At 43.6% G+C, this 12,181-nt stretch overlaps 1 long non-coding RNA gene and 1 other non-coding gene across 3 annotated transcripts in view; one reads left to right on the top strand and one right to left on the bottom strand.

Annotated features, from left to right (window-relative positions):
- Positions 1–12,181, top strand: part of LOC147579002 (uncharacterized) — a 58,017-nt gene that overhangs the window by 14,701 nt on the left and 31,135 nt on the right. Inside the window, exon 2 of one of the 2 annotated variants that reach the window (XR_015253448.1) lies at positions 5,352–6,371. The exons of the other annotated variant lie outside the window; for it this stretch is intronic. This is a non-coding gene — a long non-coding RNA (uncharacterized LOC147579002). Of the gene's footprint in view, positions 1–5,351; positions 6,372–12,181 lie in introns of those variants that run through there. 2 annotated transcript variants of the gene reach the window in all.
- On the bottom strand, positions 3,089–3,195 carry LOC112864007 (U6 spliceosomal RNA). The gene has a single exon (XR_003223938.1). It is a non-coding gene; the product is annotated as a U6 spliceosomal RNA (small nuclear RNA).

The raw sequence follows: 12,181 nt of genomic DNA, 5'->3' as shown, positions 1-12,181 counted from the left end.
TCTGGGAAAGACTTGTGACACCAAAGTGTCTTGTTTACAGTCCCCAAATAGCACATTGCTCTTGGCAGCTGATGTTCTTTAGCTGCTGATTGAAAGATACATATTTTACACAAAAAAAGAATATCCTGAATCAAGAGGATTTTGAATATTACTTTGAACTGGCTTTATCACAAGTACATATCAGGAATCAGCTGGAAGTGAAATGGGAGGTAAGGACACAATGAAGGTAGAAGAGAGCATCAGAGATGATAAGACGGAGATCAGGAAGTAGGTTTGTAAATAGCAGGGTGGATATAGGAAAAGCCACTCTCTGTTGTCCCGGTTCTCCACACGGAAGTGGCCAGAAGCTTCTCTATCCAGTCCTATTGAGGTGAGAGAAAACTCACAGGAAAGTTAGATGCGATTTAGGAAACGTATCCTCAACCCAGAGACCCTTAGCTCTAGTTAGAGATTATGATCTCCATTCATCGGGAGATTTCTTATTGGGAAGAAAATAGACTGTAGGCAGGAGGTCAGATAGAAGATGTGACGTGATTTTTAAAAAATCATTGTCTTAGTAAAATTGTCTAGAAAGTAAAACCTGAGGCAAAGATCTCTTGCTAAGGCTCTGTTGGAAGTTACAATCCCAAGGCTTCCTGGAAGACAGGGAGGGGATTGGCCTCGCCGGCACAGATCTGGGTCCTGGAGCCCCTGAGGCTCCGGTTGCAGCAGGTGAGATGCCGTCTCACCAGAATCACATCCTCAGGAATCTGTCCATTCAGGAAGAGGTGAAAGGTTAGAGAACAGGTGGGGCTGGGGACCCTCGAAAGGCACAAAAATTAGTTTAGTAATGTCGTAGTTTAAAATTGTGGAAAGTACAATTTTAAAGCTTTTTAGGATTCAAGAATTAGTGCTTTTGTTAAGGTTCAGATGAATGACTTTCAGATAAATGAGTCATCAAATCATAACGACTGTAAGGGTAGGAATTTTATTATTAATGAGACTTAGGATTGATGAAATATTTTCTATGGTTATTCAGATTGGTCCCTGGACTGAGTTTACTCATTCTTAATCAGCTGACTTTTATTATTAAAGTTAATTTTTAAAGGAGTGTTCATGGGGCACCCGGGTGGCTCAGTTGGTTGAGTGCCCGATTTCGGCTCAGGTCACGATCTCACCGCTCGTGGATTCTAGCCCTGCATCAGGCTCTGTGCTGTCAGCTCCGAGCCTGGAGCCTGCTTCTGTGTCTCCCTCTCTCTCTGCCCCTCCCCCACTCACACTCTCTCTCTCTCTCTCTCTCTCTCTCTCTCTCAAAAATAAATAAACATGGGGAAAAAATAAAGGAGTGTTCATAATTTTAAAAATGCTTTTAACCACAATGCTTTGTTTCCAAATAGTATGTAATTTGTGCTAAGAAATACATTTCAACTTCTAGATGTGTATTTTACGAAAACCCCTAATGCATCAAGGGGAAAGGTGACAAGGTCTAATCTTTCTGCACATTTGTGTGCTCACGGCAGGGTCCTATAGTCTGCATCTAGGGTAGGGAGGGCAGATGGCAGTGACGGAAGTAGGGAAAAATCAATGAAAGAGAGTCTGTCGATGAAGTGAGTTTCATACCTTTAAAAAGTAAAATAACAATGACCCACCCTAGCACATACACCCAGATGACATCTGGAAATTTATGGAGAAGTAACAGGAGAACCTAAATGAAGCCTTCTGAGAAAAGTTTTTCAAACTGTGTGTTCTCTTGAATTCTCAGGATTCTAGAAACACATTTCAGTGATCCAAGAGAAACAGCCACAGTTGGTGTCATCGCCATACATACGGCAAGAAGCTAACTTTGGGGACCAACACATGGGCACTTGTTCCTGAGATTGTAATATCTTTATGTCCTTTTCACGCCCCCACCACCAAAAGCCCCACCAAGAACAACGTGTGTTTTCCTGCTTAATGCATGTTTTATCCGAACGTAAATCTCCCTCCGGCTTCCCTATGGGCATTTGCTGATCCCTGATGAGGTCAGGCGCTTGCACTATGACATAGGAAGAATATTTATGTGCTTACTTCATATCCTGCAGGACAAAGAAGACGGTATGAGAAATTCTGCTGCCACTAATTGTGTGTAGTTTATCGCTTTATCTTTAGAAGGTTTAATGTCAAAACTTGGAGGAGAGGACAACTTGTCCAATCTGGGCCAGAGCCTGAGTTTTCTACTCTCCCTGGAGTTCAGATGTCTGAGAGGAATCCGTGTGGATGTGGGTTTGCATGTTAGCACCTGAAAGCGGGCACAGCCCCCACCTTGGAATGAATGTACTCTTCCACAGGATTCATTTCCAGAGGGTGGTGGAAGGAACAACAGAGACAGCAATGTGCCCACACACACAGCCATCTGCTATTCCAACCACATGTCTCTGCCCCCCGTTTCCTGCAAATGATTCATCTATTCTTTTTCTCCTCCTTCAAAGATAACTGTGTAGGCATTTAAGGAGGGGAAAGCCATTAAGAAAAGTAGAAGCTGGAGTTCTTGGGATGAGGTAGAGCCGATTAAACAGTCTGGAATTTCACAAAGCAAGCAGTGCGGGCGTGGACTCCGGGTCTCCTCTCTCCTGCGGCTGCATCATTTCATAACAGGTCAACACCAGCCGTCAGGAACAGGTGAACAAAAATGGCTGCATGTGAAGTACACGTGCAAGGGCTGCCAAGGAGCAGGAGAGGATGGCAAAACGCAGGAGAAAGATTTTGGAGGTTTTTGTTTTTTTTTTTTTTAAGTAGGCGGGGCTTGAACTCAAACCCCTGAGACCAAGACCTGAGCTGAGGTCAGGAGTTGGAGGCTCACCCAACGGAACCCCACAGGCGCCCCAGATTTTGGCTTTTCTAACTGGAGGCGCCGCTCATCCATCTCACCCACTGTCACACGTGGCTTCAGTCTCTAACTTTGTCTACTTTTACACCAGTGAATTCGATCTTTGTGACTTTTTTGGAAAGGTTTTTATTTAAATCCCAGTTAGTTAACATACAGTGTAATATTAGTTTCAGGTGTACAGTATAACGATTCAATGCTGCCAGACAACACCCAGTGCTCATGGCAACAAGTGCCCTCCTTTAAAAAAATGCGGAAACCATCACGAAGTTTCAAGTCATCCTTGCCCAGGGGCCGCGCTAATCTTCTCCGTGTCGCTCCAATTTTAGTCTATGTGCTGCCCAAGCGAAGACTGTGACTTTTTAAATAGGTACACCAAAAAGCTGCCTCTGCGTCATGCTTTAAAGGAGACCCTAACCGGAACGCCTGGGTGGCTCAGCCTGTTAAGCGTCTGACTCTTGATTTCAGCTCAGGCCACGATCTCACGGCTCATGGGATAGAGCCCCATGTTCGGCTCTGCGCAGTGAGGAGCCTGCTTGGGATTCTTTCTCTCTCCCTCTCTCACTTTCTCTTTCTCTCTCAAAATAAATTTTTAAAAAAGGGGGGGGGGACTCTAACCAGTAGCCAGAGAAGGTGAGTATGGCCACGTCCTTGACACCAAAGGGTATTGGTGGCAACATGCCGTGTGGGAAGGGGATGAGCACGTCCGCAAGGAGGTGATCCATAGATATTGGTTGAATTGTGTCAAACTGGAGGTTCAAATCCTGGTTCCGCTTCTACCTTCTAGGACATTAGGCAGGTTGCCAAACCTCTGGGAATTTCACATATATGTTGAGGGATGAAGATACCTACTTGATAGGGTAGGGTGAAGACAGAAGAGGGTAAGGTATGTAAAGGGCTTTGTGTGGCCCTCACAGAAAGGAGACATGTAAACATCGGATGAATAGGAAAGTGCCTTATTTCACTTCCATCTCTGCCACGTCCTACACCTTAAAGCTAGAAGGTAAAGAACTCAGAGAAGAAGTAGGGATCTCTGGCCAACACCAGTGAGGCTTTACCCGTCGGGAAAGGACTTCACGTGGGACTTGCCAGTACAACCGCATGGCACATAATCTCCTTGTTGATGTAAGGCATGGGGGAAATGGGGGGAGGCAAGCAGAGCCTGATGACACCTTCGTCCCAACCCCCAAGAGCCATCACATCCCCTGTGGCAACGGAGGGGCCCAAGGAATGAGGAATGCTACTGCTGAGTAGAACATACAGATCCCAGATCAGATTGAGTTCTTAAAGATGTTAGCATAATGCCTCCATTTTCTTATCTGCATAATGGGTGTTATAATAGCACTTACATCTTGGGTTGTTGTAAAGATGAAGTAAGATAACCTATGTGAAGGATCCAGCGTAGAAGCACAGGACAGTGAGCAAGCAGCACACGAATGTCAGCTACTGTGATTATTTTCTATTTTTTGTCAATATACGGCATTGTTAATAATTACTTCGCCCATTACCTTATTTATCAATTGATCGATCTGCATTTAATAAACAGTTGTTCACTCAGTCACTCCATTTATTTACCCTCAAATATTTATTGAGATCTTACATTGTGCCGGTGCAATGCTGGCCTCAGGAGATGCCAAGACTCATTTGGCAAGAAATTCGCAGGCTAGTTGGGAGAGAGACTGGTAGAGAAAAACGGGACCAGACAAAATGTATTAAGTGCCATATTAGAGAGTTGTATAAGGTGGTCCTGGAAGCTGGAGGAGCCAGGAAGGGCTTCACAGAGACGATGCTCTTTGAACTGGATCCTGAAAGACGAGCAGCCTGGGGAGTTTGGGCTTAAAATTTCAGGTAAGCAAAAGAGCTTGCAAAAAAGGGTACAAACTTCCAGTCATGGGGAGATAAGGTACAGTGAGATGGCCACAATTCATAATGCTGTATTGTATGTTAGGGGCACCTGGGTGGCTCAGCCGGTGAAGTGTCCGACTTCGGCTCAGATTATGATCTCACGGTTCGTGAGTTCAAGCCCCACCTTGGGCTCTCTGCTCTCAGCACAGAGCCTGCTTCAGATCCTCTGTCCCCCTCGCTCCCTGCCCCTCCCCCATCGCTTGCGCTCATGCTCTCTCTCTTAAAAATAAATAAACATTAAAATGAATAAATATTTAAAAGCTGCTGAGAGAGCAGATCTTCAAAGTTCAAAACAAAACAAAAAAGAGACGGGAATGAGGTTGTGACAACAGAAAGGGCTGGGAGCCACGAGGACTTGGGTGTGGGTGGTGTCCCTCCATCTGCCTGGCACCTTGCCCTGAATTCAGGCTCGACCTCTGGCTGGGGCCACAGAGCCCCACCTGCAGCTCAGTCCGAGCCCAGGTGCCGGCCCGAGTCTACTCTAGGGCGGAAGAAATACAAGCAGTTCACCGGGCTCGTTATCTGGTCAGCTGAGCTATGGATTCTGTTCTGAGCTTCCGCTTCCCTTGCAGCTCTGAGATGTCCACTTTATTCCTCGTTGCAGGCTCTCCCTGGCACTCCAGTTCCAGCAACTGCATTCAACTTTTTCTTTCCTCCACATTTCACCTCTAAGTGTCTCTAAAACTGGAATCCTGCCTTTTCTTTTCGGCCCTCCCCAGAGCTTGGGTCTCCTCTCAAGCCCTGGCCTTGGCCCTGGGGCTCACTCCAGGCTGTCTGGTCCATCCATGGTCACTGCTCGCCAGATTCCTCCTCTTCACCCTCCACGGTGAACCCAGGATGGCCTGCAAATGGCTGAGCCATCTCTTTATTGGCTAAACAAAAACTCCCATCTACAGCCTGTTTCAACTGCCTGGCGGCACTGCCCTCAGGACCTTCACACCAGCAAAACTGGTTTGGTTCACCACCGATTGAATTCCTAATTCTACGACTATTGCTGCCGATGCAAAATGCATTCCCTTGGTAGTAAAAGTACCACCAAACATGCACTCTTTAGGATATAGGTATGCCGTAAGCTTTGCAAATTCCCCACAAGAATTTGGACTTACACCAGGTGTCCGATAAAAACTATTAGAACATTCGCTACCAAAGAGTCTTGGCTCTGTGGGCCCAGGCCTGCCTGTACTGATTAGCATTTTGTGGCATGTATCATTTTCCTTGACATCGCTCAGGAGATTAAGACACCAGTCATAATGCTGCCAGCCACAACTTTTAGAAAACAAACTTGGGAATAAAGTCACAAGAGGAAATGAGGACCATTTGGAAATTTGAGAACCCACACGTTCTCTGCTTTTTGGTGGTTTTTTGTTTCTTTCGGGTTTTTTTGTTTTGTTTTTGTTTTTGTTTTTGTTTTTTTTGGTTTTTTTTCCAGGAAGAATTTCAAAGTTTCAACCTGTTCTAACACTAGCCCATCTGGCTGCTTTATTAGTGACAACAGCAGCATCTTCTAATGCTCTCATCTGAGGCAGTACTTTCCAAAAAATTACAGAAAGAACTTTTGGATTTGATGTACCATATTTTGTCTATTTTTTTTTTCTTTGAAAAAATAAATCCCAACTGGAGAGCATTTTAGAGAGATGCTCTAAATTTCTATGTGCATAGAAATATTCAGTGAGTCATGCCTAGTGTTGTAGGTCTATTCCGGTGCGTGGGGTTTCCAGAACAATTACATAAGTGTTAGCATAGCCAGGAACTTTTGACATTTGTGGCAGCTTAATGGAGTTCTTTTCATTATTGAAAATATCCTAATTGTTGTTTCCTTAAATTTAAAATGCATAAAACTGGTGAAGCAGTACAAATTGATTTTGAGGCATTTCTATCAAATGTGCTTTGTTGGCAAAGAGACTGGAGACCATTTATTTGAAACGAAATACAGGTGATGAAGCTGTAACAAATACGATAACCTAATCATCCAACAGAAATCGCCTTAGAGCATAAAGGTACACGAGACACTTTTCTTTTTCCTTCTACCACCCATCAAGATTTCCTTTACAATCTGAGTGTCTGTAGCATGTTGTTTACTTAGGCGGCATTAAAAATGGGAGTTATTCAATAATATGGTTTTGAAAATGCTGAGATTCCAAAAGTTACTAGAACATACCCGTAACTTGCTTTTATTTCTCAGAAGACTGCCTAGGAAATAGCGGGATGTTTCAAGTACCACTCATATGTTTGTGAAAATGTTAGTTATCTCTTTCGTTTGTTTGTTTTGTTTTGTTTTAGGATCTGAGGTATCTTCCAATAAGAGAAACTAGAGAAAGTCCAGCTAGAGCTGTTATCAATTTATCTTTTCCATCTCAAAAGCGAGCTCCCCCTTCGCCAGTCCAGGGTTTGGGGGCTTTCTAGGGAGGAAGAAGTCCTTAGTTCTTGTAGATGTTTGCTTAGTGTCTTGCACAACTCCCCTATTGGCTTATTTTCCTGCAGCTAAGAGGTTGTAGTTATGGGTGTCACCGTATTCGCTGGTTCAAAAGACTGGTACAAAGGACAGGCAGGCAGAGAGGGCATGGACTCCCAAAGGTTGTTGTCTGCTTGTCCTTTTGAAGGGAAAGGACAGTCCATCAAGTCCAACTCTGCACCCCCAAGTGCTGTTGGCTTCTTTCCACATGACTGCAAGTACTTGAACACTTTTCCTCTGTGGCAAAGCCTGTAAGCACAGAGCAGCCTGGGAATCCCTATAGGCGAGACTGTGTGAACCGCGTGGGCTGTGGTTGTGTAGGTGAGAATGTAAATGGGATCACGAATGTAGTAAGTGTGCTTGTGACATACAGTCATCGTTAGAGTTTGCTTGTTGACATTGGAGTACTACGTGCTGTCCAGGACTGCTTCTAAGAATCTACTGAACACGTACCTCTGGGGCTTAGGAGATAAGATGCAGAGAGGAATTTGGTGTCCTTGCCAAGGTTTCTAGATAATGGGAATGACTTTTTAGGAGGAAGTGATGTTCATCCCAGGGCTGGGAGGGTGGGGTGGAAAGAACTATTTAACAGTGTTGTCAGTGCCCTGTCCCAGAAGGAAGGATCTTCCATCATTCCTGGGGAATTTTTTTCCAGCCTTCTATCCTCTTTTCAAGATTTTGATTCTAAAGCGTGAGCATTGTTCCAGGTTGGTCAGGTGGCTGTTTGTTGGTGAGTAGAGGTTTCAGGGCACCTAGATTTAACAGTCTCCCTACACTTTCCGGTAGGGGAGAGGTAATCCTTCAAAAGGAAATAAAAACAGAATAGATCATGAATGTCCAAAAATCAGCATGTGCCCATGATATGTTGATTATAGAGGGGAGCGCCAGTGCAATGGAAACATACATATATGTGTGTACACACATATATATATGCACACACATATATACACACACATATGTATACACACACACATATATATATATCATCCTGCTGTAGTCTGATAGCTTGTTGACTTATCTCTCTTCCCCCATAGACACTGAAGTCATTGAAGGAAGGAACATGTCTTATTCATCTTTGTATGCCCACACTCTCAAGACACATACAATAAATATTCATTGTATGAAAGGATGAACCAATGTCTGTTTAAATGAAAGCTTTGTTTTATCTAGTCTATAAGCTTCTGAGATTACTTTATGGCCCCCAGCCTTTAGCGATCCTTCTTCCTGAGCTAACCTGCTCAAAGCTCAACTCAGTAGTACTTAGCCTCTCACCCTCTGGGTGCTCCCAAAGAGAGAGGTAGAGAACCAAGAGACTATATGTCAAATACGAGCTTCCTTCTGCTTCTGTTCGTTCTTCTTCTCTGTCACCATTTGGTCTTCAGGAACTCCTAACATGCATTTGTTCCTGGGATGCTTAGTAATCCTTGACGAGCTGATATCTAACTATTTCACTTGACATAATGAATGGAAAGAATGTGTTTTGAAATCAAACAGATGTAGGTTCCAATATGAACCCACCAGTTACTAGTTTTGAGACCCTGGATTTTTTTTTAATTGCTCTGGATCTTGGATTACACATGTGTCCCCCGAAGATACTACAAGTGTAAATGAAATAATATATGCAAAAACACTTGTCAAAATGCTTGTCGTGTGACAGGTGTTCAGTGAACATCGGCTCCATTCTGTTTTGGTGGCTTATAGTGAAAGAGGCATGAGAAAAATGTGCAGTACTAGAGTAGGTAATTTGAACAGAAAGGAAAAAGAGGGAAAAGCAGAATGAACACAATGATTTGCTCTAGCATAAATCAAACTCAATTATTAACTTTTCACTGAACTCTGAAACATACTAAAGTTTAAAAAATGTTAAAGAGGGGTGGGTGCCTGAGTGGCTCAGTCGGTTAACTGTCTGACGCTTGGTTTCGGCTCTGGTCGTGGTCTGACAGTTTGCGAGTTCAAGCCCCACATCTTGGGGTTCTCTCTTCCCTTCTTTCTCTGCCCCTACCCCTCTTGTGCACGCTGTCTTGTCTCTTTCAAAATAAATCGACTTAAAAACAATAATAAATTAAAAATGTTAAAGAGTGGGCTTAAGGGAGAAACAAGCCCGTATATATTTCTAAAGCAAAAACAGGATAAGATATTCCCCAAACCAGAACCTGCACAGGCATAACACTGGAAGGGATTTCCTCTCTAGTGTGTGGCATTGTTTTGGTCCATTCCAGGATGCATTGGGATGAAGTCCTGGGTGTCATAACTAGCTAGCTACCATCAGCAGAGAGGTCACTTGTATGGAACCCCCAAGGCAGAATAGATCAAGGATTGGAGCGACAGCAAGCATTCAAAGGAGTTATTGCCTGGTAGGTGGGGTCCAGAAGGGGCTCTGCTCAATAACTTTTCCCCACTCTGCTCAATAACTCTGGCCCACTCCTTTTTCTGGTTTATCTCATCAATAAAAGAACATGTTAAATTATGTATGGAATAACTAATTATATAATGTAATAAAAAATCATAGAGAGGTCAGTTCTAGAAAAAGGAATTAAAGAAACATCTTTGGCTGTGACTGTACTTTTGTTTTCTCGTCTCATTTAAGAAATCACAAATAAAAATTCAAGGTACTGCAGTAGAAATATAACTTGAGTTTCTCTGAAATTCATTTTTGTTAAAAAAAAAAAAAATGGGTTGACCTGAGGAGAAATAAAATCAACTCAACAGCTCACAAGGAGGGTGTGATACCCACTTCTGTCTCCAATATCCCTCATCTTGCCCATTTTTCTTTTTCTTCAAAATTCTAAGCTGCTCATACATCACAGATTGTTCCCGAGGAGGGGTGTATGCTCGCCCAGTGTGGGAATGCCTAGGGTGGGAATGCTAATTCATGGTCTGGAGGAGAGAGAAGATATGAAGTAGAATTGGAAGACAGTGAGCTAGAAATAGTGTAACCCACCTCCACACCTCTCTCCATAAGATTGTACCGCTTCTTTCCTGCCGAAGGAGAGCCACGGTGCCATGGTAAGCCTGATACAGAGAGGCTTGATTTTTTCTTTGGAGAATCACTTTTCCCTGATAGGAGAAATAGTTATCAATCATGGTACCTTCCCTTAACTCGGCCAAAGGGAGGATAGAGACATGGTTGAAACTAGGTCTATCAGAGGCTCTTGACCTGGAATTTTGATGTCAAGAGAAGTGACCCAAAAACTCAGAATGGTCCCAAATCATTTACTCTGATAGCAATGGCCAAAGAAAACTCCATTATTCCTAACACCTGAATTCTTAGAGCTTCTCTTACACTTTCACGCAGCAGACTCTCAGCTTCTGCTGTGCTGTGAGCTACTTTATATCCTAACACATTCATTTGTTTGTTTAAGATCTCCAGACTTCACTTCTGTTATTTCCATCACAGAATTCAGACTAAAATAATTTCTCAGATGCTACAGGCTCCAATATACAATACTAAAGGTCAAAATTTGGAAGGTGGAGGGAGTCACTTGGGGTCAAACATTTACCAAGGTACCAAGTTTAATTTTTCTCAAGCCATTCAAATCCCAGATGTTGGCTTAATGACAATTCTCACAAGCCTGGGAAGGCAAAGGATCCCCGGAGAACATTTTCCCAGGATTAACCTGGTCGAAATCACCAGTTTCCCTAATTCTGCCAAAGTAATTCCAATAAGCCTCACAGATTCTAGAGAAAAGGTCAGTGGGGCTGGTCTAGATGGTTAAGTTTGAATCAGTCTTCTAAGAGGCAGAACCAAAGTTGCCTGGTGATTATATAACAGATTATGATGGAAAAGCAGCTACTGCAGTTAGGTCAGTAGGCATTTAAAAAAATCACTGCGTGGGAATCTTTTCAAACCACAATCCTCCATGAGGAGCCTACATTTCCCAGAAGATCCTCATTCCCTCATTCGGGCAGCAATTTTAGTCAGCTGGAACCACTGTTTCTGCACGACAGCAGCTGAAAAAGAGTCAGACTGTATTTTACTTTCCTATAAGCAACATCTCCTGGCAATGGCATTTTGTATCCCAAAGATGTCACATTCTTTTGAAGTTATTTTCAGTTTTGGTTTGAAAAGTGTCCTAAATTAGCAATAACCAGCCTTCTTCTCATGGAGTTTTGGAGTTTAGGGAGGTAGGGGGAAGGGGTACATAAGAGAGACAGCTCTCGAGACATTTGCCAGAGTCCTCAATCTGTTGAAATTTCTTCTTTTCAAAATTTGTGTTTTTTTTTTTGGGGGGGGGGTAGGTTGCACCTGGGTGGCTCAGTTGGTTAAGCGTCTGACTCTTGGTTTTGGCAAGGGTTATGACCTCACAGTTCATAAGTTCGAGCCCTGCATTGGGCTCCACGCTGATGGCACAGAACTTGCTTGGGATTCTCTCTCTCTCTCTCTCTCTCTCTCTCTCTCTCTCTCCCTCTTTCTCTCCCATTCCCCTGCTTGTGCTCCTTCTCTCTGCCAAATAAATAAACTTTAAAAAAAGAAATTTATATCGGGGTGCCTGGGTGGCGCAGTCGGTTAAGCGTCCGACTTCAGCCAGGTCACGATCTCACGGTCCGTGAGTTCGAGCCCCGCGTCGGGCTCTGGGCTGATGGCTCAGAGCCTGGAGCCTGCTTCTGATTCTGTGTCTCCCTCTCTCTCTGCCCCTCCCCCGTTCATGCTCTGTCTCTCTCTGTCCCAAAAATAAAAAATAAACGTTGAAAAAAAAAATTAAAAAAAAAAAAAAAAAGAAATTTATAAAATTTGTTTGTTTTTGCTGCAGGTGCCACTCCAGTGTCCAAATGGGGAAGAGTCTCCATTATTCTTTCTTTCAACATTTGTTGAGTACTTATTAAGTACCAAGCACTATAATCCGTACCTAGTGCTGGTAAACCAGACAGGCAAGGTGCTTACCTTTGAGGAACTTCTAATCCAATGGAGGGAGCCAGAAACAAACACAAGTTCAGATCTGCTTGGTGCATGGGCAGCCCCTGGGTCCAACCAGTGGGTTAAG

Source organism: Puma concolor, chromosome B4, assembly GCF_028749965.1.
Source record: "Puma concolor isolate L17-30 chromosome B4, mPumCon1.1.hap2, whole genome shotgun sequence".
NCBI classification, from domain to species: domain Eukaryota; kingdom Metazoa; phylum Chordata; class Mammalia; order Carnivora; family Felidae; genus Puma; species Puma concolor.
This window is presented reverse-complemented; position numbering and strand designations above follow the sequence as displayed.